The sequence below is a fragment of the Pinus tabuliformis genome, chromosome 2_2 (genome assembly GCF_031772625.1).
Source record: "Pinus tabuliformis cultivar Carrire ecotype Pingquan chromosome 2_2, CPIR1, whole genome shotgun sequence".
In the NCBI taxonomy this organism is placed as follows: Eukaryota; Viridiplantae; Streptophyta; class Pinopsida; order Pinales; family Pinaceae; genus Pinus; species Pinus tabuliformis.
The window spans coordinates 200977939-201005852 of NC_142300.1; positions in this window are offsets into that span (position 1 = coordinate 200977939).

Below are 27914 nucleotides of genomic sequence, written 5' to 3' on the forward strand. Positions count from 1 at the left end.
GGAAGTTTGATGGCAGGATCCCCAACATGGATATTACAGATGGAGCAATTTTTCGATCTCAATAATGTGCAAAACACACAAAAGGTACATATTGCAACTTTATATTTGGAACCAAATAAGTTTTTATTGTATCAATGGCTTTGCTCTCATAAAAAAAATTATCACTTGGCCAATTTTTATGGAAGAATTAATGGCACATTATGAGGATACAAAAAGCATCACTTTTTTGCCAATTGATAAGTCTCAAACAAAGGGTTCAGTAATGGAGCACATTGAGGAGTTCCAAAATTGAACATAAGGGTAAAAAAATATTCTAGAGGAGCATAGGATTGATGTGTTCATAGGGACTTTAAAGGATAATATCCAACATGATGTTCACCTTTGGGAACCTGATTCATTAGAGAAGGCATTCAGGTTAGAAAGAAAAATGGAAAGAAAAATTATGGAAACCAGGAAGCATACCACTCACAACTATAAAGATGAAGTGTTGTTGCCCTAGTCTTCACAACCTATAAGGTTAACACCACTAATTGGAAGAAAAAAGAGCAAAAGGGCTTTGTTACAGTTGTTGATAGAAAATACATAGAGGTCATAAGTGTGTTGAGAAGAGATTATTCTACATAGATGTGAAGAGGAGAAGAAAATTAGCAGAAAGGTCAAAAAGAGGGATATACTCCAGGAACAAAGCCTAGATTAAGAAGAATTAATCTGACCATATCTTGTAATGCATTTGCGCGAAATTACCACTCCTCAAAACATCAAGATAGAAGGACAAAATCAAGAAGAAAAAGGTATAGTGTTGATTGATTCAGGAAGTACCCACAATTTTATTCATTGTAAGATAGCATAAGAATTGATTGCTTCTTATATCCAGACCAGAGTGTCAAGTGATGGTTGCAAATGGAGGAACAATAAATTGCTCAGGAAAGTGCCTTAATTTCAAGCTATCCATGGAGAATTTGGTTTGACTAGACCAATGCTTCCATTCAATGGTGGGTGCTGATGTTGTACTAGGAGTCCAATGGCTGCAATCCTTTGTACATAGCTTTTAATTTTCAAGAACTTTCAGAAATTTTCTGTGGAAGGAAATGGAATGGTAGTTGAATTATTAAGGGGTTATTGTAAGGAAACTAGGTAAAGATAATAGCTCTAACGATATGACTAAGCTTCTTAAGAAAGGAACAAGAGGTGTATTTGCACAATTTGGTAAGCTGATGTTTCCAATTGGATCTTCTTTTTCTTCAAGATCTCCAGAAAGTTTTGGATAATTCATTCCAGGTATTTTGAGACTCCAAGGTATCCATATTTTCGTGATCATGGTTCCTAGCTTATTAATCTGATTCTAGGAAGTGTTGTCACACGGAATCTGTCAAGGGTGCGGACACGACTGACCTTCCTAGAAGTCTAAGACATTCTAATGACAAACAAGACAAAATGGAGTGATCTTTCTCTAAATACACCTTTTACAACATGAAAACTACAAGTGTTTAGGCTTACCTTATTCCAAAACGCTGTTGTTGAAGTCCGTTCTTGACGATCCGGATGAGCTCCTCCTTCAAGTCAATTCCTGCAACCACAAACAATCAAACAATTACCAAGCACTTGCATTTCATATAATAAAACATATATTCAACATGCAGACCAAGGAACACATGAAATAACTCATTAACACAAGCTATTGAGAAAAATAAACCAGTTTGTATTAATAACGAAACAAAGAAACTCTTACAACCTGGCCTTGGTGTTGTGCAAGTTCCTCCCAGGGTCCATCAAGGGTTTTCCTCTACTTTGACAAAGCTCACCCTCTCCCAAGTAGAATCAAGTGAAGACAATCTCTCCTCACAAAGGCTCTAATGGAAGACCTAAATCCTGCAGCATTTACCCAAAGAAAATGTATAGCTCCAACCTCCTCTCCTTCTGGCTCAATGCCTTTATTTATAGTGCTGTAAAGAGGTTATTCAGGTCCACTATCAATGGGATCATCCCCCTCTATGGGTGGGATAGCTCCCTTATTGATGGGATAAGTTCCCCCTTAATAGAGATACATGAACCAACTGGAGGCGCATCCATTTCATCAAACCGACCTCTAGAATGTTCTAGAAGTAACCACAAGTAACTTTTTCAAGATAAAACTCGCGCATTTTGCCTTTTACAGAGGGACGCACCTGTCCCTTAACATACAGAGCGTCCATGGACGCAGATTTTGTGAACATGGTCAGCGTCCCCGCAGGTAAGGCTAGAGAGAACCTGCGACCCCAGAGATAAACATGATTTTTACAAGACTTTCTCTCTTCTTTGAGTTTGAGATGGATAACAGAGGCATGAGACTTGCCTAAGAGGGTAGCATGACTGTTGATTTGAGCCATACTAACTGTAAGTAGTCAAGGTGACATTTTTTAGTGTAACAGATTGCCCCCTAAAGTGCGAAGCCTGGAATAGAATAGGGTTTTGTAATTCTAGGAAGGGTGAAGCGCTTTATCATTTCAAGGATTGCCTTGTGGATGGCCTGGTTGGAACCTGCAATTTTCAACACAAAATACATGGATAAGATTATATCATCACTGAGGTAGGCATTCCCATACTCAGATTCAAAACTTTAACTAATGGACTAACTATTCTGATACAGGAATGATCTTGCAGTACATTTTTTTATAGACTTTTGTAGACACAGTATGGACGCAGCCATCTGTTTATGATAAGTCTACATAGACAATGAATACAAAACTCCTCGCAGCCTGGATGGTAGAAACTAGATCCAGGGTCTTCACTTCTACTTCCCGAATTGGTACGATTCTAGCCATGTGATTAAATGATTCGATGTCGAACATGGTAGAAACCACTTGATTACCAGTCAATGATGTAAACTGTTAACAAGCGTGAGAGAAACCACCAGTAATGTCAATGGTTCTCAAAGTACCAAGCACAACCCGTGAAATGTGAATAGATGTTTTGATGTCGAACACTTCACGGAATCCTCTGATCGAAAGTCAATGATGTAAACTGACGTCAAAGGCGAGAAACCTGCCATTGATGCATGCAGACTTCAAGGTACTGTCGATTCCTAAGTCATCTTTCTAGATAATGTGTCGATGTCGATAGAAAGCGACCCGTTGCAGGCAAGCCCGCAACACGAAATCATTGTTCAAGTTGAAGAAATGTTGCTGTAAGGACTGACTCAGGGATGGTCAAATGGATGACAAGTATTTTGCAGATGAAAGTTTTGCTTGCAGACCTCTTGAACACATAACGACACAACAGATGGTTTGGTGACGAATAACTCAAAGTTGATCCCTGAACCCGGTTAAAGATTTTCAAAGTGATTTGGTCAACTGTGAGGTAAAAGATTTCCCAACCCAGGTGAATGAAAAAGTGTCGTGTTCAAGAGTGGTAATAAAGTTTCTTCTGAGACAAAAGGTGACAAATAGGTTCATTCTTCTCTCTTTTCCCCCACCATTTCTGGCAAGTACCTCTTTATTTTTAACAAGCTTGAGGAGGATAACATATGCTTGATTATAAGCTCATCCTTCGGACGAGTCCAACCTAGTTTAAATTCGAACCCTAGGAAGGAGTGGTTCGTTCCTGTTTGTAATTGAACAGGTCCTTTACTGTAAAAGTTTAACGAGCCCAGTATAGGAGAAACTCGGCGTTTTTCATTTTTAGAGAGTCTGAAAAACTTAAGGAAACTCCACGTTGAACTTTTTCGTATATTTGTGTCCCTCAAGCCCGAAAAAGTATAAAATAATACCTGGGGGAACCGCTTGATCTTGCGACCAAGGAGTACTTTCATAATAGTGTCGTTGACCTGAAAAGTAAAAAGCGATCAAAGACACGTCGTTTTATTTCCTTATCGAGTTTGAAACGACAAAAACCCGGCAATCTTTTCCTGATTTTGCGGTCAGAAAAGAGCTAAAAGGGGACCGTCTTTTAATTCCGTTTTAACGAGTGAAAAAGAAACACTCGGCGATCTTTTCATGTTTTAGGAGTCAGAAAAGGGCTTAAAAGATGACTCTGAAATTTTGTTTGTGAAAAATTACAATTTCCCTCGAAATCCCTTCGTCCTGCACAAAAGCGACACATTACTCATACCTGTTTAAAATAGGCAAAAATACATTCGAAAACATCTTTTCATGGTAAAAAATGAACTAATTCATCCAAAAAACCTATAAAAAGACCTTTTACCATGTCATTTTTACCGTTTCACTGTTGAGGTTGAAAAAGGAGCTTTTGACAAGAAACTTCCCGTGGTTGCTGCGGAAAATCTGACCGTCGGAATCGAACGCCGCTTCACCGAGGTATTTTACACATCCCACTCTTCATTTTTATCCGTTTAGTTTTTTGTTTTTGGTCTCTGTTTCATTTTTTGGGGGGGTTTTGGGTTCAAAATGCGCCCCTCGGCGGACGCAGGTGCCCTTCGGGTGACCTGCGTCCCCCGACTTTTTCTCACACGGGAAAAAGGTCGGGGGACGCAGTCCGCCTTCAGGCGAGCTGCGTCCGGACGCCCTGTGCTACAAAGACGGGGTGCGTCTTCCGCAAAGGGCGCATTTCAAAACCCTAACTCTCTCAAAAAAAACACCAAATTTTCTCAAGTTAATTTCTAATTGACTCTTTTGATGTGCAGGACCTAAAACATGTTAGACTGGAGAGAGAGAGAGCACGTAGAGGACGATGAAGCTGCGATTAACCACCAACCCTCTCTGGATGCCTTAAGAACATGTGGATTGTACAAATATTGGACCATACCGGGCATGAGGGGCCAGGTAAGATTTTTGGAATGGCTGGTTGAGCGATGGAACGTTCAAGATCAATGTTTTTACATTGGAGGGCACCAGCTCGAGATAGAGCCCTCGGATGTATACTTTCTCACTGGCTTGCCAAACAGAGGTGAGCAACTCAACCTTGCGGGGACCAGGCCGGGTGGCCAATCCCTTGATGATCTCCGCGAGGAGTGGTGCAGACCAGGGACTCGCCATAAAAAAGGCGTGGAGATAAAGCACATCGCTCTGGCGGAACTTAGAGTTATTGCATTTACGGTCACCAGGATTTGTGGCGCGGCCGCCTTGCACATTGCCTCCGGATCCCAAATGCGGATGGCAGTTGACTGTTACCAAGGCACCATCTTCAACTGGTGCGAAGCTGTGTCGGCTCATATGAAGAGCCAACTAACCAAGGCAAAGAACGGACGACTAAAAACTTTTGGATATGGGCCTATAGTCGTGAGCTTTGCCTTGGAGAGAGTTCCTATGCTGATCCCTCAGCAACTCACTGTTGATGACTTGGGTCCTCGGGAGCCAAAGCTTGTTCGATGGGTTGCGGTGATGGCCCGGCATCCTGACGAGGGTGCTGCAGTGGTTCGATTCTCAGACAGTTACTTCGACTGGCTAGAGGGCCAGCTTTTTGTGATACAAGACTTTCCATATGCCGGAATGGATTTCAGAGGTGATCCGGACATGGTTCTTCCACAGGGAGAACAATGGGATGACAGAGGTACTTTCATTTTCACAAGTTTTCTAATTATGTATTTTTTTTTTTCATATATATCGTCTCAAAGTAACAGTAAATTTTAAAAATGCAGATGTTGGACCACAGCGTCCAGCCAATCTCCGGCCTTACGACAGACGACATCCAGCTGCACCGGCACCGGCCCCACAGGACGCGGCTGCGGAAGTACTAGCTGATTTGGAGCATGATCTAGAGCGTCTCACGGCAGATATACCTGAGACTACTATGGACGATATTCCTATGAGGCTTCAGCGCTTCGTAGTCGCGGTCCCTGGACCGTTTAGGAGATTTTTGCGCAAGGTAGCCCGCGCAGTGGTGTCGTACAGAGAGCACCACCAGTGATTGACTAGTCACTTTTGTAGTCACATGTGACATTTTTGACTTTTTGTACTATCATTTTGCCGATCATAAGGTGTGTTAAACCTATGATCGAAGACGATGTATATATTTTTGGACACACTTCTATCTATATCTATATATCACTATTACCGGCTTATCTTGTTTAACATGTATGATGAAATGTCTTTAAATTTACTTGCATGATTATTATAAATGTCTGTCCAACACTCGAGAAGCAATTGCATCTGCTAATGTATTCAAAGACCTTGGAATATGTTGATATTCAATGTAATCAAATTCACGTTCCAAGAGACGCACTCTCAAAAACAACCTTAATAACACAGGATTTCTAATGGCATAAACTCTATTAAGCTGTAATACAACAAGTTCAGAATCTAACCTCACTATCAAACGTCGAATTCCAAATGAAATAGATTCGGATAATAATTCAACCACTGCACTGTATTCTGCAATGTTATTCGTTGTTTGACCGAGGCTTACCCCATGCATAGAAACTAACTCGTCAGAGGGTGAATAGATAACCCAAGCTGCGGAAGAGATATTCCGTGTACTACGACAAGCACCATCAGCAAATCCAATGTATGTTTGGAGAGGCGTCGACATCTACAATATCAAGAGTAAAACCAAGATGAGCCAAAATAATGACGAAAAACCACACTTGCTAAGCTAAGCACACTGACTAAACTAACACACTTGCTAGCTAGAAAGGAAATCTAACCTATCTAAAAATTTCTCCATCCATCATTTTAAGCATAATACCTCTTTAGGTAAAGTCCATTTCTGGGTTTGCCCAAAGAGTCCCCATCAAAATCAACTAACTCATAAGCCCCTTTTGCTAGCTTTCGCTTTACAATGTAGGGCCCATGCCACATGGGAACGAATTTTCCGGCACCTAGCTTATCGTTAGCTTGATCATATAATAGTACTAGGTCTCCTTCTGAAAAACTTCGAGGAGTTACATTTTTATCGTACTGGGCTTTCATTCGTTTCGCGTGAGTCTCGATGGCTAAAGTAGCGTCACGTCGAGTCTCATCTAATTTAGCCAAGTATAACAACCGTTTCTCCTCTTCGGAAGTAGCTGGAAGTAATTCGACAGCCATTTGAAGTGATGGGATTTCGCACTCAATAGGTAACACAGCTTCTAAGCCATAAACTAGCTGAAAAGGGGTGAAACCTGTTGAATTTTTCACTGAAGTTCGATATGCCCATAGCGCCGAAAATAACATGTTATGCCAATTCGTTCGATGGATACCAATGATCCGTCGAATCATGACGACTAGAACTTTGTTGATTGACTCAACCAAACCGTTGGCTTGCGGATAATAAGGTGTAGAGCTATCGTGGCGCAAACCAAGCTGGCTTGTAAGCTCAGTCATCATGACATTTCGAAAATGGCTTCCATGGTCCGTAATGATTGCTTGTGGGACACCAAACCTAGTTATGATATGATTGAATACGAAAAGTGCAGCTGTCTTGCCGCTTGCGTCGAATGTAGGCATCGCCTCGGCCCACTTAGTAAAATAATCAACCGCAAGGATGATATACGCATGCCCCCGGCCGAGTGAGGGTTACAAGTAATAAAGTCAATGCCCCATTTGGCGAATGGACCAGCGGCAATTATAGGGTGGAGAGGAGCAGGTGGAGCGCGCATCTTGCGATCAAACACTTGACAGTTGTGGCATTTTCTGACGGCAAGGATACAATCTTTAAACATAGACGGCCAGAAATAGCCAGCGCGCAACACCTTCTGAGCTGTGGCATACCCAGACATATGACCGCCACATGCTCCAGAGTGACAATCATTCAAAACTCTCTCAGCCTCATCGTGAGTTAAACAACGTCGAAAAACTAAGTCTGCCCCCAGGCGATAAAGTGTATCTCCAATAATTCTGTATTGCTGGGATTGAAACCGAATTTTTCGACGGTTTTCCTTGGAAGCTTCAGGCCGAAAGGTTTGGGTTTGGAGATAGATGATTATATCCCCATACCACGGATCTACAGTGCTAATAAGAAACAAAGATTCGTCCGCAATGGACTCCTCTGCCACAGTCTCTGTGTCAGCACTCGGGAAATCACACACATCCGCGAAGACTAAAGATTTCTTAGACTTGGACTTCTCAAACTCCAAGTCGAACTCTTGCAGGATGACGATCCATTTAGAGTACTTGCCCCCTAGCAGTTGTTTTGTCAAGATATAAATCATAGGGTTGCAATCCGAAATAACAGTAGTTTTGCGGAGAAGAATGTAGTGACGAAAACGCTGGACAGCTTGAACGGCTGCCAGGGCCAATTTCTCCACATGTGAATATTTTAACTCAGTTGGATTTAAGGTTCTGCTAAGGTAATATATCACATGCTCTGCCTTGAATTCATCTTCTTGAACTAACACCATTCCAATGGTGGAATGCGAAGCTGCGAGGTATAAGAAGTAGTCCTGGTTGTAGTTGGGAGGATGCAATAACGGTGCATGGGTCAACGCGTGTTTTAATGCATCAAAAGATTGTTGGCAATCTCGTCCCAAAAGAATTGTACGTTCTGTTTCAACAACCGTGTAAAACCTTTAGTGACCTCGGCGTAGTTAGGGATGAATCGGCGTAAAAAGTTCGCTTTCCCTTGCAAACTTTGGAGTTGGCGCAAACTCGAAGGAGGAGGCAATTGGATGATAGCCTCGACTTTCGAGGGATCGACGCGAATGCCGGTTTTGGAAACAACAAATCCCAGCAATCGACCTGTTTCTATACAGAAAACACACTTGTGGGGATTCAACCGAATTCGATAATGCCTACACCTCATAAAGATTGCTCGTAAATGGACAAGGTGATCAGCTCGGTGTAAAGAATGAGCAGGCAAATCATCGAGATAGGGTTGCACAATGTGCTTGATGTCATGAAATGCATAAGACATGGCCGTTGAAAAGTAGCACCGGCATTCTTAAGGCCAAAAGGTAATTTGCAATAAGCAAATGTCCCCCATGGACAAATGAATGCCGTTTTTGGTTGATCGGCAGGTAGAATATTGATTTGATTATAACCTGAGAAACCATCCATGAAGGAAAACATCTCACTTCCGGCACAATCATCAATAATTTGATCGATATAAGGCGTAGGATAGTTGTCTTTTGGACAAGCTCGATTGATATCCCTATAATCGATACAGATTCTTATTGTTCCTTGTTTTTTATTGACGGGAACAATATTCGATACCCAATCCGTTAACGGGATCGGATAAATGAAACCTGCTTTCAACAGCTTTTCGACTTCGGCTTTGATTGCAGCTGCTTTTCGAGGGTGAATCTGACGCAACCGTTGCCGAATGGGTTTAGCATCCGGGTAGGTTTTGATTTCATGAACAACAATGGCAGGATCAATTCCCGGCATTTCCTCGTAAGACCAGGCAAACACGTCGCGGAATTCTTGGAATAGGGCCTTGTAAGTTTCAATTTCTTCGTCAGTACATGCGGCACCTATATGAATGTTCTCCTCGATTCCGGGCTTCACTGAAATATCAATGGGAATAGTACGAGAAATATTCCCTAAATTCAGCTCTGAATCAGAATGTTTCGTTGGATCCTGAGCGTCTTTGACATATTCAGCGGTAAAGATAGATGAAAAATCATTTTCAAATGCATCATCCTTAGGTAAAAACGAAGATCTGTGATGGAGATCTTCCCATGGTAGATCATCTACACTTAGGATTTCGCGAAGTTGTTCGTCAGATGACACTTCTTCGGGAAACGTTATCCGTTCTAAGGGTGAGGTGAAAAGTGACTCTTCACTGACCACATTCATTTGGTCGGTTGAATGAAAGTCGGTAAAAGACATAAGAGCTTCATAAGCAATCTCATACGGACTCAACGGCATAACATCACCGAGTGAGTCTAGCTCAGAGTCAGAGGGAACATACCAAGGATCATCATAAATAATGTTTTCTGACGTGATCATATGAATTGTTGCAAACGAAGGGTCTGCATTGAGTGGAGGGAGAGGAAAAGTTCCCAGTAAACCGGAATCCTTAACTAAACCTACACCAATGTCCCTATAAGGGATTGTCGTTTTACCAACATGCTGGATAGTTTCTAAAGAGGTTGGGTCGGATGAAAAGTATGTCAGCTGATCAATAGTCACGATCTTACCGTTATGTGGAAACTTAATGACTCTGAAGACCGATGAAACGACCGCTGTCATAGCATATGACCAACTTCGACCCAAAAGAAGGTTGTAGTCTAGAGGGGCATCAACCACTTCCACATCCAGACTAACGGTTTTACCTTCGACCCCTATAGGCAATTCTTGTAGAAATACCAAACGGACGGAACCCACGGCCATCAAAGGCCTTAAGGATGGTGGGGGATTGGTTCAACGAAGGAGAACCAAGCGATCTCCAACATTGAATCGACATAATACACGTAGAAGCTCCCTCATCAATCACAGTCCGATGAATAGGCTGTTTTTGACTATCACTGGAATTTGGAAAGCCATTTGATGGGGGAGACGCGGTGTACTACTTTCTAGATCAAAGATCATTAGGTTCGGGTCCTGAACATCGACAGCTCCAATAGCCGACAAAAGCAATTTTCGTTGCGCTGGACATGATTGCAGCACTTCGAGTGCCGACATTGCTGAAGGTGAAACAGCTAAGTCTTCAACAATGTTGTAATTCTGGGCTGCTCTCGCATGTGGATTGAAAGCAGACCTTCGAAGTACACCCTTGGCGGGCGGCTTAATCACTAAGTCTGGGTTAGGTTTTTCGATCTGTAGTGGATCGGAACCAGGAGTTGAGGTTGATGGGTTAGAGTGAGAAGATTCTGCTTCTTTACCATCAACAGGAGCCTTACTACCATAATCTTGCGATCGAGTCGCAATCCTGACATGAGACATCATCAAAATGGGTTCTTCACTGGCATTCGAAGAAGAACCTATCATCTTATTTTCCTGCTCGGGAAATGGATTTTTAACACAGCAGGAGTCGGAGAACCTTTGACTATTTTCACTACCTCGGCCCGATGAGGGCAGTCTCTCGTAAAATGATCTTCTTCACAATGAGACAAGGATAACGAGGTTTGCGCTTTTCGTCATTGGTTTCCGACTTTTCCGTTTTCTCCTTTGGAGCCTTGTCTGCTTTAGCCTTCTTCTTTCCTTTCTTCTTTCCACCGTTTTTGGATTTGGCCGTAGATGACTCTACAGCGTGAATGTCGGCGGTAAGTTCAGGAGGAGAAGACTCTCCTGTCGGAGAATCAGGCAAAGTGATAATTGGAGTATTGGAGGTCTTGGAAGACTTCTTCTTACTCTTCGTAGTCACGATACCGATCATACCATCAGCGGCATGAGATCCCGAAGGAGCAGCAGCGATTTGGTTTGACTTTGGAAGATCCGGAATTTTCTCGTGTAACGTACCCGACTGAGTGTAAACTAAGTCAAGGTATTGTGCCTGAGCAATGACTTGCTCCTCAGTAACTACTCCGGCCTTAGCTACATCTTCAGTAATTCTTGGTAATAATGATTTTACAAACCATTCAGCTAAAATTTGGTCCGGGATAAAAACTTTCACTAATCTTCTTCGACGTCTCCACTCATGGATGTGATCAGAAATGTACGTGGATGTCGATTGTTTTAGCGAAGTTAATAATTCTGTACCATTATCGTATCTGACTGGTAACTGAAAATGAGTTAAGAATGAAGTAGCTAACTGGCTAAAGTTGTAAAAAGAAGCCCGTGGCAACTCAATGTACCACTTGGCTGCGAGACCAATGAGTGTACGCTGGAAAAGACGTAAGCGGATAGAATCATCTGAGATGGAATTTGATGCACACCAGAGGTGGTAAGTCATCACGTGATTAGACGGATCCTCTCCAGACTTACCTTCGAACTTGGGTATATCGCTGGGCAACTTATTTGGCATTGGCGGCCAGAACGGAAGATATTGAATTGGATCGTTCGTTAGGCGCGTCAAGTCGGGTAAATCTAAAGTCGCAATAAACGGTAACTGCCGGTTAGGATCTCTAAAACTCTGAGTCACAATACCAGCCCCAGGAGGAGGATATCCAGGATAACTAGGAACAGGAGTCGCATTTGGGATATTATATCCTCCTGGAAAACCAGGATTAACCGGACCGTACTGGGGTTGCTGAGGTGGTTGATAAGTGTACCCAGGATACGGTTGATACTGGTAAACCGGTTGTTGGGCAGCTTGCCCAGGTTGATACTGTCCCTGGTACGGAGGTTGAACAAATTGAGGTTGAGTAGTAACAACCGTACTTGTACCAGGTTGGCCTGCAGGCATCTGGACTGTGGTTTGAACCGTGGGTCCAGACAACGGTACAGATGTCTGAGGAGCGGTTACAGGGACAGTAGAAACCGGAGCTGCCGATACTCCAGAAGTAAGCATGGTAGATGAAGCGGTAGTTGCTGCAGCCGTGTGAGGAGGAGTACTAGGTGCAATTGGCGGCTGAGTAACTACGGAAGTTACAGGGGTCTGAACACTTGACTGGACAGGTTGCGGTTGCTGGGGTGGACCAGGAACTGCAGGTTGTCCTGCTTGAGGTACCGACTGTATACTTGGTTGCGACATCTGTTGACCCTGTGACGGATCCCATGTTAACATTCCAGGGTATTGACTCGTAACAGGTTGAGGATACTGAGATCCATAGCCGTATTGAGGATAGGGTTGATAACTGTAAGGTGTAGTCCCATATGATTGCCCTTGAGGTGGTTGATAACCTTGACCAGGGTATTGACCCGTAGGTTGATAACCTTGAGGTAAATACGAATACTGGGGTTGACCTTGACCTTGAGGTTGGTATCCTTGAGGTTGATACCCTTGGGGTTGATACCCTTGGGGTTGCCATCCTTGAGGTTGCCATCCTTGAGGTTGATACTGATACTGAGGTTGACTTTGGGGTACATATTGAGGCTGGGGTTGATACCCTTGGGGTTGATACCCTTGAGGTTGCCCCCCAGTCACGAATGAAGTACCTTGAGGTTGCCCCCCAGGCATTAACGAAGGTTGCCCCCCAGGCGGTAATTGGCCACCTTGAGGTTGGTTAATGGGAGTTGAACCTGACATCATATAAACTTCACCTATACTCAATGGTACATTACCACTGTTTCCAACTAATAACCCATGATCAATGGGTTGAGGAGATGCTCCCGCAAAGGTACCAGAAAGTGATTGATACCCAGTAGGAACAGAAGGACCGCCATGTAAAAATGATTCAGGACTTTGTGAAAACACAGATGACTGACCAGACATATTTACAGGAGAATGAATTCCTCTAGGTGGAACCGGAGTACGAGGTGTAGAAAAACCTACTGAGTTGTCTAAAAAATTGGTTAATGCAAGGTACCAAGATTCACTTCTAGGAGGACTGTAAAAGATGGATTCACGCTCCCTTAGATCAAGGGTAATTAGATCTTCAGAATCAGAAACGCCTATTTCTTCCTCTGGAACAAGTTCTTCTATAGCAATTAATCCAACAGGAAGATTTTCGGTGATAATTCTTTCTATTCTTGGTGAATCAGGAACACTAGGAGTTGGAGTAACAGGTTCTGAAATTTCAGGTTCTTCGCCTGTTTCACTGGCAGATGAAAAACTACCAGCAAGCTCGGAAACTGTAACAGCTTCGGGATTGTAACCTGTTTCTAATCTTTGGTAATCTGGATGGACTACCAAGGAAGATTCTCCTTCTTCAGGTGATCCTACTCTACTGCCACTAGGAGGAGTTACAAGGACCTTTAACCTTCTAAATGACCGGAATGTCTTCAGGAGATTCACCCCGCGATTTACGAGTTTTTCTAACAAATCTATTCCGGTAACAATCTCAGGAGACTTGCCCCGAAGTCTACGGGACTTCTCGGTAATTCCGCCACAATTAAAGATTTTAACTACAACACACGAAATCAAAGTAAAAAATTTCAAATCAAACCACCTAAAGTCTTCTAAAGAACCAATCAAATTTGAAGCACACGCCTAAATAATCTAGAGCGTCAAACCACACACAAACAGTAGTCTTCCGGACCAAAAGCGCTAGTTGGTGATTAGGCCCAACCTCGCAGGATTCAGTACAGAAATAGTGGGTGGAACAGTTACCCCGGCAACCTGCTTAATGAATAGACTGGACCAAGTTCCTCCACTTTAACCGTCTCGAAGTGAAGCGAACCCCCCAGAAAATCCAAGTGAGTATAACCGACGTCTGCTCCAGGTACAGTGGGACCTTCCCTCCACCGTCACCTTGGGTAGAATCCTAGATATTATGGCCACTAAGGTTACCAATCACAACAATTACACCTGGGGGAACAGTCTAAACTCCGACAGCACGCAAGGGCAGAGTAGCAAGCTCCAATCCCCTTACCGGCTCCTTGACAACAATCCAAGGTTTACCGATAAGTGACCCCTGGCTCCTCGACAATGGTTAATCCGAGGTTTACCGTTTGTAATACGTACTGCCTGGCGTCGTTCCCAACGAGGGAGGAATGATCCCCTCACTGGTTCGGACACGAGCTCGTGTTTCTCCTTTAAGAGGAGCTTTCCCAGAATGTAACTGAAACAATTGGATTTGTTCTACTCAAGATAGACTATCTGTTTGGTTTTGTAGTCTTGGAGAGTTAAGTACTCACCTACTCCAAGACCCTAGCCTAAGCTATGTTGGTGCTTCAGAGCCCTAGAAAATAAAGATTACTAGATTGATTTTAATTTAAGCGTTACTTTTAAGGTTGTTTCTTAAGTCAAAAGGTGATGGAAGTGAAACTAGTGGTGTGTTGACTCGACTCGAAACCACTACAAAATGCACCTAAAATGATTTATCCACTACTTTACTTTTTCGATGAATTGCTTAACTAAAAAGTTGAGAGAATGCAATCTTTATAAAAGCAACTTCTTAATTGAAGACAATCAAAGAAACAATTCGTTTTTCTTTTCCAAGCATAAAAACATAACTTCTCTTTACATGCACGAAAAAAACTCTTTTCTTCTTTTGAAAACAAAAAGCTACTTGAAACAAGACTTTTTAAGAAGATGTTTTTGTATTTTTCTTTTAATAAAGCAAGTAAATCTAATATAACCAAAAATCAATCTTAACAACTCTTAAAATCTATGAAAATGCACTCATAAGCAAACTAAAGCAAATTTACTCTAAGCAATCTTAACGAGGCCAAAACTAACAATGATTATTTCTAAGGTGTTTTACTTGATCACAATCAAATCAAGGACTAGCTTATTGCAGAACCAAAAACTAGTCAAAACAAAATTCTAATCTTTTTGTCCTTTTTGAAAATGGAAATCAATACTTTAAAAACAAGCAATGCGAAATTTGACCCAAAACAACTCAAATGACAAGTTGCTCAAACAAGGAGACTTTACGACAGGCTCAACTTCTAAGAAGGTTGACTAACCAGAGATATCTAAGGCTGGACAACTTTCTAAGCTCAAAGTTACTACAAAGCCTTTCCAAAAATCAAACCCTAGGTCTAAACTTCGTTGAAAACCACTAAAACACTCAAAGCTCACAAAACTAGTTCAGGTGAGAATTCTTGACAGGGTACTAAAGGATCTGGGCAGAAAACACTAAGGAAAAACAAAATCTAAAAGTAATTTAAAGCAAAAATGGAATTTTCTTAACTTTTACAGGAAGACGCAGGCCACCCGTTGTCACAGGTGCGGCCCCGCACTGTGCAGTCGACAACAGCGCGTCCAAGGACACACTGTGCAGCACACAGAGACTGTCCTTCTGGAAAAAGGAAGAAAAACTAAAGCCAACTAAATCTAAAGCTAAGCCACCCAAATACTAATTCTCACAGTCAAAAACCAGAAAATAAAAATGATTTTCTCAAAGCAAAGTTCATATAAAGGAAAAGACTCTCTCATTAATGGATTCCCAGCGGAGTCGCCAATTTGTCACACGGAATCTGTCAAGGGTGCGGACACGACTGACCTTCCTAGAAGTCTAAGACATTCTAATGACAAACAAGACAAAATGGAGTGATCTTTCTCTAAATACACCTTTTACAACATGAAAACTACAAGTGTTTAGGCTTACCTTATTCCAAAACGCTGTTGTTGAAGTCCGTTCTTGACGATCCGGATGAGCTCCTCCTTCAAGTCAATTCCTGCAACCACAAACAATCAAACAATTACCAAGCACTTGCATTTCATATAATAAAACATATATTCAACATGCAGACCAAGGAACACATGAAATAACTCATTAACACAAGCTATTGAGAAAAATAAACCAGTTTGTATTAATAACGAAACAAAGAAACTCTTACAACCTGGCCTTGGTGTTGTGCAAGTTCCTCCCAGGGTCCATCAAGGGTTTTCCTCTACTTTGACAAAGCTCACCCTCTCCCAAGTAGAATCAAGTGAAGACAATCTCTCCTCACAAAGGCTCTAATGGAAGACCTAAATCCTGCAGCATTTACCCAAAGAAAATGTATAGCTCCAACCTCCTCTCCTTCTGGCTCAATGCCTTTATTTATAGTGCTGTAAAGAGGTTATTCAGGTCCACTATCAATGGGATCATCCCCCTCTATGGGTGGGATAGCTCCCTTATTGATGGGATAAGTTCCCCTTAATAGAGATACATGAACCAACTGGAGGCGCATCCATTTCATCAAACCGACCTCTAGAATGTTCTAGAAGTAACCACAAGTAACTTTTTCAAGATAAAACTCGCGCATTTTGCCTTTTACAGAGGGACGCACCTGTCCCTTAACATACAGAGCGTCCATGGACGCAGATTTTGTGAACATGGTCCGCGTCCCCGCAGGTAAGACTAGAGAGAACCTGCGACCCCAGAGATAAACATGATTTTTACAAGACTTTCTCTCTTCTTTGAGTTTGAGATGGATAACAGAGGCATGAGACTTGCCTAAGAGGGTAGCATGACTGTTGATTTGAGCCATACTAACTGTAAGTAGTCAAGGTGACATTTTTTAGTGTAACAAGTGTTCCTCCAAACATTAGGCTGTATAGATATCCCTATGCCCAAAAGAGTGAAATTGAATGAATGGTTCCAGAAATGCTAGAGGTTGGTATAATTAAACCGAGTCAAAGTTATTTCTTTGCTCCGATAGTATTGTTGCATAAGAAGGATGGATCATGGTGCATGTGTCCGGATTATAGGGAGCTCAACAAGCTCACTATTAAAGATAAGTTTCCCATTCCTGTCGTTGATGAATTACTGGATGAATTGCATGGACAAATTTACTTCACCAAGTTGGATCTTCGTTCAGGATATCATCAAATCAGAATGAAGATTGAAGACATTCCAAAAACAACATTTAGAACTCATGAGGGTCATTATGAATTTTTGGTCATGCCTTTTGGCCTTCCAATGCACCTTCAACATTTCAAGGTTTGATGAATTCCATTTTCAAACCATTCCTTAGAAAATTTGTGTTAGTATTTTTTGATGATATACTAATCTACAGCAAGTCTTGGAAGGATCATGTTGAACAGGTTGACAGAGTGCTACAACTATTGGAGGAAAAACAATTATATGCAAAAGGATCCAAATGTTTCTTTGGAGTACAAGAGGTGGAATATCTGGGGCATATTGTATCTCATGAAGGAGTTAAGGTAGACCCTAGCAAAATTAAATCCATTAAGGAATGGAAAATCCCCACATCCATAAAGCATCTACGAGGATTTCTCAGGTTGACAGGGTATTATCGCAAGTTTGTTAAGAATTATGGGAGAATAGCAGCACCTCTAACAACACTATTGAAGAAAGATGCATTTTCATAGACTCCAGCAGCAACAAAGGCCTTCAAACATCTTAAAGAGGCAATGTTCCAAGCAACGGTCTTAGCTACACCAGACTTCACAAAAACCTTTATTGTGGAATGTGATGCTTGAGGAAATGGAATTAGTGTTGTTTTAATGCAAGATGAAAGACCCATTACTTTTGAAAGTCGTCCAATAAAGGGAGAGTTTTTACACAAAGCTATTTATGAGAAGGAAATGTTGGCAATAATCCATGCACTTAAGAAATGGCAACCCTACCTATTGGGAAGACACTTCAAGGTAAAAATGGATCATGATAGCCTTAAATACTTTTTAGAACAAAGATTATCCTCTGAAGAGCAATAAAAGTGGGTCACAAAGATGTTGGGTTATGACTTTGAAATCATCTACAAAGAAGGGAAGCAAAATGTGGTGGCAGATGCACTCTCATGAAAGGAAGAGGATGTGGAAGCATTGTTGTGCGCCATTTCTATTATCCAACCAGGTTGGATAAACAAAGCAAGGGAGGAATGGAAGAATGACGAAGGAGTGTGGGCACTTATTCAAAAGTTACAACAAGATTCCAGTACGTCTGATACATTTAGTTGGCAAAATGATTCGTTATGGTACAAAGATTGCTTATACCTCTGTAAGAATTCGCAGCTAAAACAAAACATTCTTATGGAATTGCACACTTCTCCATTAGGAGGGCACTCAGTATTTTTAGAAACTTACCATAGGGTTAAGAAGGAATTTTTTTGGGATGGCCTTAAATCAGATATTCAAAAGTTTGTGGCAGAATGTTTGGTTTTCCAACAAAATAAAGTTGAAACAATTAAGACACCGGGTCTATTACAACCTTTATCCATTCCAAGCCAACGTTGGGAGGAGGTTTCAATGGATTTTATCACAGGTAGACCCAATTCTAAGGGTAAGAGTGTCCTCATGGTGGTAGTTGACAGACTTACCAAGTATTCACACTTTTGTGCATTATCACATCCATTTAAAGCCAGTACAGTTTCTTCTGCATTTATGGAAACAATTCAAAAGCTACATGGAAACCCAAATATTATTGTAAGTGACAAAGATCCCATTTTCACTAGAAGTTTTTGGACAAAATTATTTTCTTGTCTTGGTACTTAGTTAGCTCATAGCTCATCTTATCATCCTCAGTCTGATGGGAAAACTGAGATAGTAAACAAATGTTTGGAAGGATATCTTCATTGCTTTGTATCTGTTAAAAAAACACAATGGTTCAAATGGTTGCCTCTGATTGAATGGTGGTATAACACTTCCTTCCATACAGCAGCAAAAATGACCCCATTTATGGCACTTTATGGATATTAGCCACCATCCATCACATCATATTTAAGAGAAAATTCTAAGGTTCAAGCAGTGGAACATCACATCGAACATCAACAACAAGTCCTCCAACTCTTAAAGGATAACCTCGTGTTGGCACAGAATAGAATGAAACAACAGGCAGATCAACATCGCAACAAAAGAAGTTTTGATGTAGGTGATTGGGTATTCCTATGGCTACAACCATATAAGAAAATGTCCCTCAAGCAAGCTAAGAAGGATAATAAATTATCACCAAAGTATTATGGTCCATATAAGGTGTTGCAAAACATTGGTGCTATGGCATACAAATTGGAGCTTCCTGCAGCTTCTCGACTGCACCCAGTTTTCCATGTTTCATGTTCAAAGAAGGTTATAGGCGACAAGCTCCTAGTTCAAACAATATTGCTAGAACTTGACCAGGAAGGAAAAATTATATTGGAACCAGAAGCAGTCACAGAAACAAGAACTCGACAGCTACGAAATTGATCAATTTCGGAGTATCTTATCAAGTGGAAGAACTTATCCACTGAAGATTCCACATGGGAAGATGCGAATTTTATACAAAAGCATCTAGAACTACTCAAGCATTGAGCACAACACTTTTTTGAAGGAGGGGGCATGTTGGGTCCCTATAATACTAGTGATTTCCCCATTACTATTGTAGTTGTAACCCTTATTAATATTGTTGTGCCCTTGTTGCCCCCATATTGTTATTATTGTGCCCCATAGAATCCCTCTATTGTTATTTTAGTGGCTTTATATTATTATTTTTAGGTCGGATGGGGTTATAATGTGACTCTTTATACTCCTATATGTAGAAAGGAGGTTTTGTCATTTTAATCATCCAAGAATTGTTCATTTATGTAATGTAAAGGAGGTTGCCCCCTCGAAGAGGCTGAATTCTAAGGCATTGATCTATCTTTTCTATCTTTTTCTTGAGCTGGTTTCATAACACAGTGTAGGAGTTTCAGCAGTACATAGAGATTTCATGATTAGCAACCTCATCCCAACTTCATCCATCCATGATCATTCCTTCCTTTCACCAAAACTCTCACCAATTTCATCATGTCACAAGAGTACTTCTTCAATCTTGTTGAGAAAATCCAGCCATCTCCCAACTCTAGTTTTGAGTTCCGAAGTAGTCCTAGGCACTCCCTTACCTCATTCCATCCACCAACCACCTTCCCTAATCCTTCCATCACCTACAACATCCCTCATTCTTCTCTCAGTTGTATCCTATAGGAATACAGGGGATCTTGTAGGAATTCAGGACATCCTCTAGAATGCATTAGGACATCCTGTAGGTTGACCTGCAGTGGCCTGTTTTGAGGTAAAATTATGGAAAAATCCCCTAGGAAGCTAGAAGAGGAACCCTACTCATCTCCCAATCCTTCTAACCATTCACCATCATCCTTAAGCCCCCTACCACATCACCAAAAGAAGTTAGTTGTCACACTTTCACACAAAAAAGACAAAAAGAAAAAAGGAGTTATTTTAGTCATTTACATGCATAGCAATAGAATGTTTGATGTTTCAGTTTGCATGCTTAGGATAGTAGGATTGCATACATGTTAACTTAGCACTCTTTTGAAGCAAAGCCTCTTAGTATTTAGTTATAAAAATGGTGTGTTTTAGCATTTGATTTCAGTGTTTTTCTTCACTGCAGTAGACAAGCTTTCCCTTAGTGTAGATTTCTCTTTTCCTCATTGGTAATCAAGCTTCTTCTGAATCCATAGAAGTCTGGTTTGAAAAAACATAGTGGTCTATCACCAACTTAGCAGTGACAAAGGGTAGACCCATCACATTTACTTATGTATACAACGCTGTCACCTCTAAGTTTGTACAAACCCCAGGTTGATAAAGTAAAGTTGGTAGTACCAGGAGTTCCATCATTCTTGCTGCAATACTGGTGCTCATCACTTTTTGGTGTAGTTGCCGGGGAGGTGTCTGAGTATTATGTGATTACTTCTTTCTTTCTTCCATTTCTTATCTCTGACATTCTGCTATTAGTTTCATTTCTGTAAAAGTAATTTAGTTTGGTTTCTTCTCCATTCTATATTCTTTGCTTTGTTTTCCATTCTGCAAGTGATATTTCATTCAAGCAGTTAGTTTTCATTTAGTCAATTAGTTTCCATCCATTTTGCAACTTCAATTTTGCAATTTCAAATCTTGAAAAAAACACAAAACAAAACAAAAAATCTTCTTTCATGCCTCGTAGGAATAGGGATAACTTAGGGAAATATCTGCCAAATACCCCCACAACTTCAAACAGCCAACCTTCCCTCTTCTTCGGTGGCTATGAAGTGGAGGAACCCTTAGGTGAACAACCAGAGATATTTTAAGAGCCTATAGGGGGGAGAAGAAGAAGAAGGACCCATTCCAAATGACCCAATGGCTGAAAATAGAAAGGATAGAGGAAATAGAGAAAGAGTTGAGGGTACCTTTCCCATCAGAGAAACTAATGGGGATACGAAAATGAGGAATATAAGCCTCTCTTCTCTTCGTCATTTCCATGGCTTGACCTCAGAAGATCCAGACACTTTCTTGTTTGAGTTTGTTGTCATATGCAGAACCTATGATTACAACAATGATGAGCAGAAGTTGAAACTATTCCCATCCACTCTCAAGGATGCAACTTTTCGCTGGTTCACGGGTTTACGTGGTGATAGCATCACAACTTGGGCTCAGATGCAACAAGCCCTCAACAACAATTATTAAGACTACTACAGGTCCAAAGGCACTAAAGAATAATTTTTTAGGATGACCTTAGGGCATGATGAATCCCTAGAGTATTATAAAGAAATATTACAGCTTAGCTACAAAAGGGCTAGGTACATAGTTGATCCTGAGTCACTGAAGCTAGTCCTGCTTAGAGGGGTAAGGGAATATCTTCTGGATACCCTAAAGCTATTAGAAGGAGGGGACATTTAACAACTACCCTATAAAGATATCAATACTATCTTTAGCAACCATTCTAGGGCAGTTAGGAAAAAGGGTAGGGGTAGTCAACCTATGGTAAGTCCATCCTCTTCCAACACATTTATCAAAGGTGAAATTGGAAATATGTTGGAAGATTTCAAGAGTGAGATGTTGCAAACCCTTGCCCTACAGATGGACACTATGCACATCAAGTGAAAGAAGAAGGAAGCAAAGAGAGCCTTGCCATTTTTTACCCTAGATGCACAAGGAGGCACCCTATGAATGAATGTCCATTAAATCTGATTGAAGTCTTCTTGGTCTTTGAAGAAAAGAAATCCATAGAAAAGTGCCCTTCTCTACCTAGATTACAAGCTGTGTATCAGGGGACTGAAGGGGTGACTGAATAGATCTGCTACATAAATCAAAGGATACCTCATGGGCCTTGGCCATACTAGCAAGGCATGCAAGGGTCATCCCATGCCTATTACAACCCTAACCAAGCTACATCCATTCCATCTTGGGAACCCCCTACTCATCCTTCCTGGTCTACACCTCCTCCTTGGTACTTTTCACCTCAATACCATTCCCAGCCGACCAGTTAGTCATTTCAGCCATATGCTCCACCTTAGCCTCAATGGAATGCATCGCCCCAGGGGTGGAGGCCCCCATACAATAATTCTCCAACTTTATTTCTTTAACCACCTACTCAACCACATATTTTACAGCATGCTCCACCTAAACAACCCCAGATGTCTACCCATACAAATCCGAACCTGAACAATAAACAGGCACAACAAGTATACAATGGAGAGACATCCTATTCTACTTATGCTATGGAGATTTAGGAAATCAACCTAAGAGCTGGGAGAGTACTCCCGGACAACCAACCTCTATCTCCACCTAGGGAGAGTGAGGAAGAAAGAGAGGAAACCATGCCTAGAGTAAATCCTCAACCCTTTCCTGAGAGATTAACTCATCCAGTCCAGCCTACCCCAGAAGAGAATGAACTTCTAGGTGAATTGAAAAATCTATGTGTCAAAATTCCACTTCTCTAAGACATAAAGGATGTACCTATTTACAACAAGTTGGTTAAGGAGAAGTGCTTCAAACATCCAGGGAGGTGAAAAAGAGACACCCCTACCATTAATGTCATTGGACAACTGTCTGACTTAATGCTAGGGTAGGTAATTTTTCTGAAGTATTCGGACCCTCGAAGCCTTGTAGTAGATGTGCACATCAATGGCACCATTGTCTCACACACTTTGATTAATCTTGGGGCTACCATTAATGTGATGACTAAGGACACCATGCTCAAGCTCAACCTCCAGGGTTCATTGAGAAAGACCACAACAGTCTTGCAACTTGCAGAATGTTCCAAAGTGACCCCTTAGGCGATTGTGGAGGATATAATGGTCTCCATTGATTCTTGGGAGTACCCTACAGACTTCCTAGTTCTCCAGCCTAAGGCCAAGCTTATTGGTTACCCTCTCTTCCTTGGGAGGCCCTGGTTAGCCACTTTCGATGCCTACGTTAGTTGCAGGGATGGAAATATGACTATAAAAAATGTATGTCCAAGCAGTTAATCCTGTACCATCCTGATCAGCCATATCTAGAACATGACTTAGCTTTATGGCTGGAAGAGGGGGAAGAAGATGAAGTTTATTCAACCCAACTCTATAACTTAGAAATAAACATGGGAGGAGGACAACCGGATGAACATGATTTGATTGAACAGATACTTCGAAGTCCAACACCCGGCAGATTTTCCTTAGAGGAAGTAGTAAAGTAAACCCAGAAAAACCATCAAATTGACCAATGCTTAGCTGATTCAAATCCTACTCATGTGAAAACCATAGAATTCAGCCCTGAGAGAACTTTGAAATCAATAGATCTCTTTCTATACAACAAGAAGAAAAGTTGTGCAACATGCTAAAGGAACATCTGGATGCATTTTCTTGGAGTTACAAGGAAATGAAGGGAGTGCACCCCTCAGGGTTTACTCACCACATTTATATTAAAGAAGGTTGCAAACCAGTCTAACAACACTAAAGGAGAATGAATCCAGCTCTCAAGGATATAGTCAAAGAAGAACTGCAAAACTGCTAGATGCAGGATTCATTTACCCTATCTCGTACAATGACTGGGTCTCTTCTTTGGTGTCAGTTCCAAAGAAAAAGGGGAAGTGGAGGATTTGTGTCAATTATAAAGAGTTAAACAAAGCAACAAAGAAAGACCATTTCCCTTTATCTTTCATTTACCATGTGCTAGATGGCCTAGCAGGGAATTTTTTTTTTTTTCTTTCCTAGATGGGTTCAGCAGGTACAATCAAATCCACATAAGCCTAGAAGATTAGGATAAAACAACTTTCACTTGTCTTTGGGGTAATTTAACCTATAGGGTCATTCCTTTTGGCATATGCAATGCCCTTTCCACTTTCTAAAGAGTAGTCATGAGTATCTTTTCCAAGTTAGTCCATGATGTAGTAGAGATTTATATGGATGATTTTACACCCTATGGGTGTGATTTCCAGGAGGCTCTGTCCAACTTAGATAAGGTGCTGAACAAATGCATTGAAATGAACCTATCCCTTAGTCCTGAAAAATGTGAGTTCTTGATGACTACAGGGACTATTTCAGGTCATTCAATATCCCAACAAGGACTGTAGGTTGACCCAAACAAAATAGCCATCATCCAAAGGGTCCCACCCCTGGAAAAACAAAGAGATGTCAAAATTTTTCTAGGTTTTGTTGGATACCATCGAGGTTTATAAAAGACTTCAACAAGTTAGCTTCTCCTTTATTTGGTTTATGTGCCAAAGACTCTGAATTTTTATGGTCAAAAAGCTGTCAAAAGGCCTTGGACACCCTATAGGAGAAGTTGACCATTGTGTTGAGCAATAAAATGTGCCTTTTTAACTCTTAATTATCTTCACATTAATTGTCAACCCAGGGACAACCTTTTATTTCAAGAGTGTACTCAGTCTGAGGCGGCCATTTACTCAAGAGTAATGTTTTGCAGTATAGTTCTTAAAATGCAAAAGTAAATGAATGCTTGAAATAAAATCTGCTTACAATTAAAAGAAACTTAACACCCTGAAACTTAAATCATTCACTAAAAAAACCACAACAAGTATCAGTCAAGGATATAGTAGCAATAACTCATTCCTTGTTTAACTGATATAGATTAAATCAAGCATAAATAAGATCCACAATCTGAGAACTTAGGCAGTGATAGCCAATGTCTTTTACAGTTGTTGGTCTCACACACAACACTAAATAACCAATTGGAAATTGCAAAGAACTAAATCAATCATGCTACTACAACTTAATTGAAATGAGACAATTGCGCTAACTAGAAGAATGTTGAAAGGCAAACTTAAATAATTGCAGAAAGTAAATGAACAACAGTGCTAAGTATTAGAAATGAACAACCAAACTATTATGGCTATAATGAATAGAAAACTATTAAATTACTGGAGTGATCAGTGAAGCTCTATAGATGAAATGAACAACACAACAATATGCTTGCGAAAAGTAGTGATCTATGTTAAGAAAGAAAGAAACAACAATGCAATTTAAGTACAGTATATAAAAAAAATCAATTCATTCAATTTGGAAATACCAAGCAGTAATGTAATATGATTACGATAAATAGACATAAAATCAAACCATCACACGGTAGAAATTGTAAAGATATAATATACAGCAGCAGCGTAATCCACCAGAGACTGGGCCCTTAGCCGCTAGCGGATGCTGTTGGGCTACTTCAGACGAGAAGAATGAACATCAACTCCCAAATCATATATTAATCATTAAACTTGGTTGGCATTACAATATGATCACGTCTTTTTGGCACCACAAGTCTATAAATCAGAATTACAATTTGAAATAATAGAGACTCATGCTCTTTCCTCCTATCCTATCCTATTATCTCTCTCTAATAATCCATTATGGATCATGAATCCATAATTCTGAATCCTCAATTCTGGATCTCGAATCCATCCTCCCCATTCTTTGATCTCTCTTTTGATTTAAATACACAGAGAGGAGAGAGCAGTTACAACTGTGATGATTACAATATGATCATTATTACAAAATTGGATTGTTTCTAACCAATTGATAAACAAGAAAATATATTTCCATCCATCTTTCAACAAGAGCAAGGCGAATTTGGCTTTGCAGCTTAGATTTAGAAAATGATCACACAACAAATCTGAGAAAATCATGCTCAAAGAACCCTGCATTTCTCTGAACAAAAGCTGAATTTGGGTAAACCGTTCTTCTTTTAAGGTTAATTTGGTCCGTTTTGGACAAAACCCATGTTGCGGATTTTCCAGATTCTTCTTCATTTGCCCAAAATCTCAACCGTAAAACTGTCACTTCTTATTCCAGCGAATTTCTGAGTTGGAATATTTAATGATCAAATCTTCAATCTAGAAATTGTATTGGAGGCTAAAAATGGTGAATAATGTTACAACCAATTTATTAATAAACTATCATTGATAAAATCATGCATAATCATCAATTTATTAGAAATAAAGGAGAATAAATAATATTTTTCCATAAGAGCATAAATCATTATAAAATATATTTATATAATAAATTATAATAAATAACATGATAAAGAAGAGTAAAAATGGATGAAATAAATGTTAAAAAGTGGTCGTATTCACGGCCCAACATACCCCCACACTGAATATATTGCATGTCCTCATGCAACCCAAAGACAAAACCCATGTCTTAACCAAGCAATAAAAAATTTGTTCATCCCAGCTCATGAAATGGATAGAACAAATGAATTCTTCTTTAATTAAGGAATATTCAATTTTAGCATTCTTGATGAAGGCATAAATTTTTTTACATTGACGTTCAAGTTATGTGTATATGGAAATCAATTTCTGCACTAAAATTGTATGCCTTAAATGAGAAAGAAAGTATAAGACATCCATCATGCGTAGCAATTCCTCCCCCTCTCTAAAGAATTAGCATGCCCTCATGCAATGCTAGAAAACAAATTGAGGTGGATGCTACCATCTGTTGAAATCTATGCTTGGTGTAAAACAACATGGAATAAGGCAGGCGTTGAGAATGAATAAGAATAGCAATGGATGATAATGAATATTAATGACATGGTCATAAAAAAGAAATGAATGAAAGAAACACTCCCCCAAACTGAAAGATGATATGCTGCTGAAAAATGGGAAGTGGTAAAGATGTGGAATGAAGGATGATAAATAATGCTCAAAATGGATTTTCATTAAATTCTCCTAAATTCGTAATAAATCAGAAAATTATGCTATTTTACCTCCAGAATGACATATATGTATTGGCATTTGTTGAAGCTGATGTAGGTAGAGTTGGCGCTGAAAGTGATGCAAAAGGTGGAATCCAAGCAAGCACATCATGTCTGAATAGTTGTTCGTGTTCGCGAGTTGCTCGAGCCTCTTTTGTCAGTTGCAATAGTGTGGTTATGCTACGAATAGAGTTTCTCCTCAGACTTTTTATTCTCCTGTAAACAAAGCACTATTTTGCATACAATGTTCTTGAATCCACAATGTTAGTTTTGAATAACAACAGATAAGATGCATGCAAAAATTTCAATCAGAAAAACTTTTGTATACATGCAAATTTGTCAAATCAATAAGTTATGGAAAAGTGCGGTAATCATATCGCATGCTATCCCATAATGCATACATTCGCCCCTCCAATTGGAAAAGGAATTCCATGACCATAAAGCATATGAAAGGTGTTGTGCTGATGGCAAGGCAAAAGAATGAACAATACAACAGTAAATGAAGCAGAGTACACATATCAATGATAGGACGGCGAGAGTTATGGTTATAATGAGAGTAGAGTGTGTAAAGATAGTTATGAATAAGAGATAGAACACTTTGGATTTGATAAGTTATGCGAAAAAGAAAAATGACAGCAATATGCCAAAAAGATGCTTTGCTGACGGTATTCTAGCTGAAAATGATGTGATTGATCATAAAATAATTTCTCATGCGTAAAGGTTCAAAATAGGGAAAAATTAAGGAAATAACTTCTCTGATAAAAAGAAAAAAATAATAA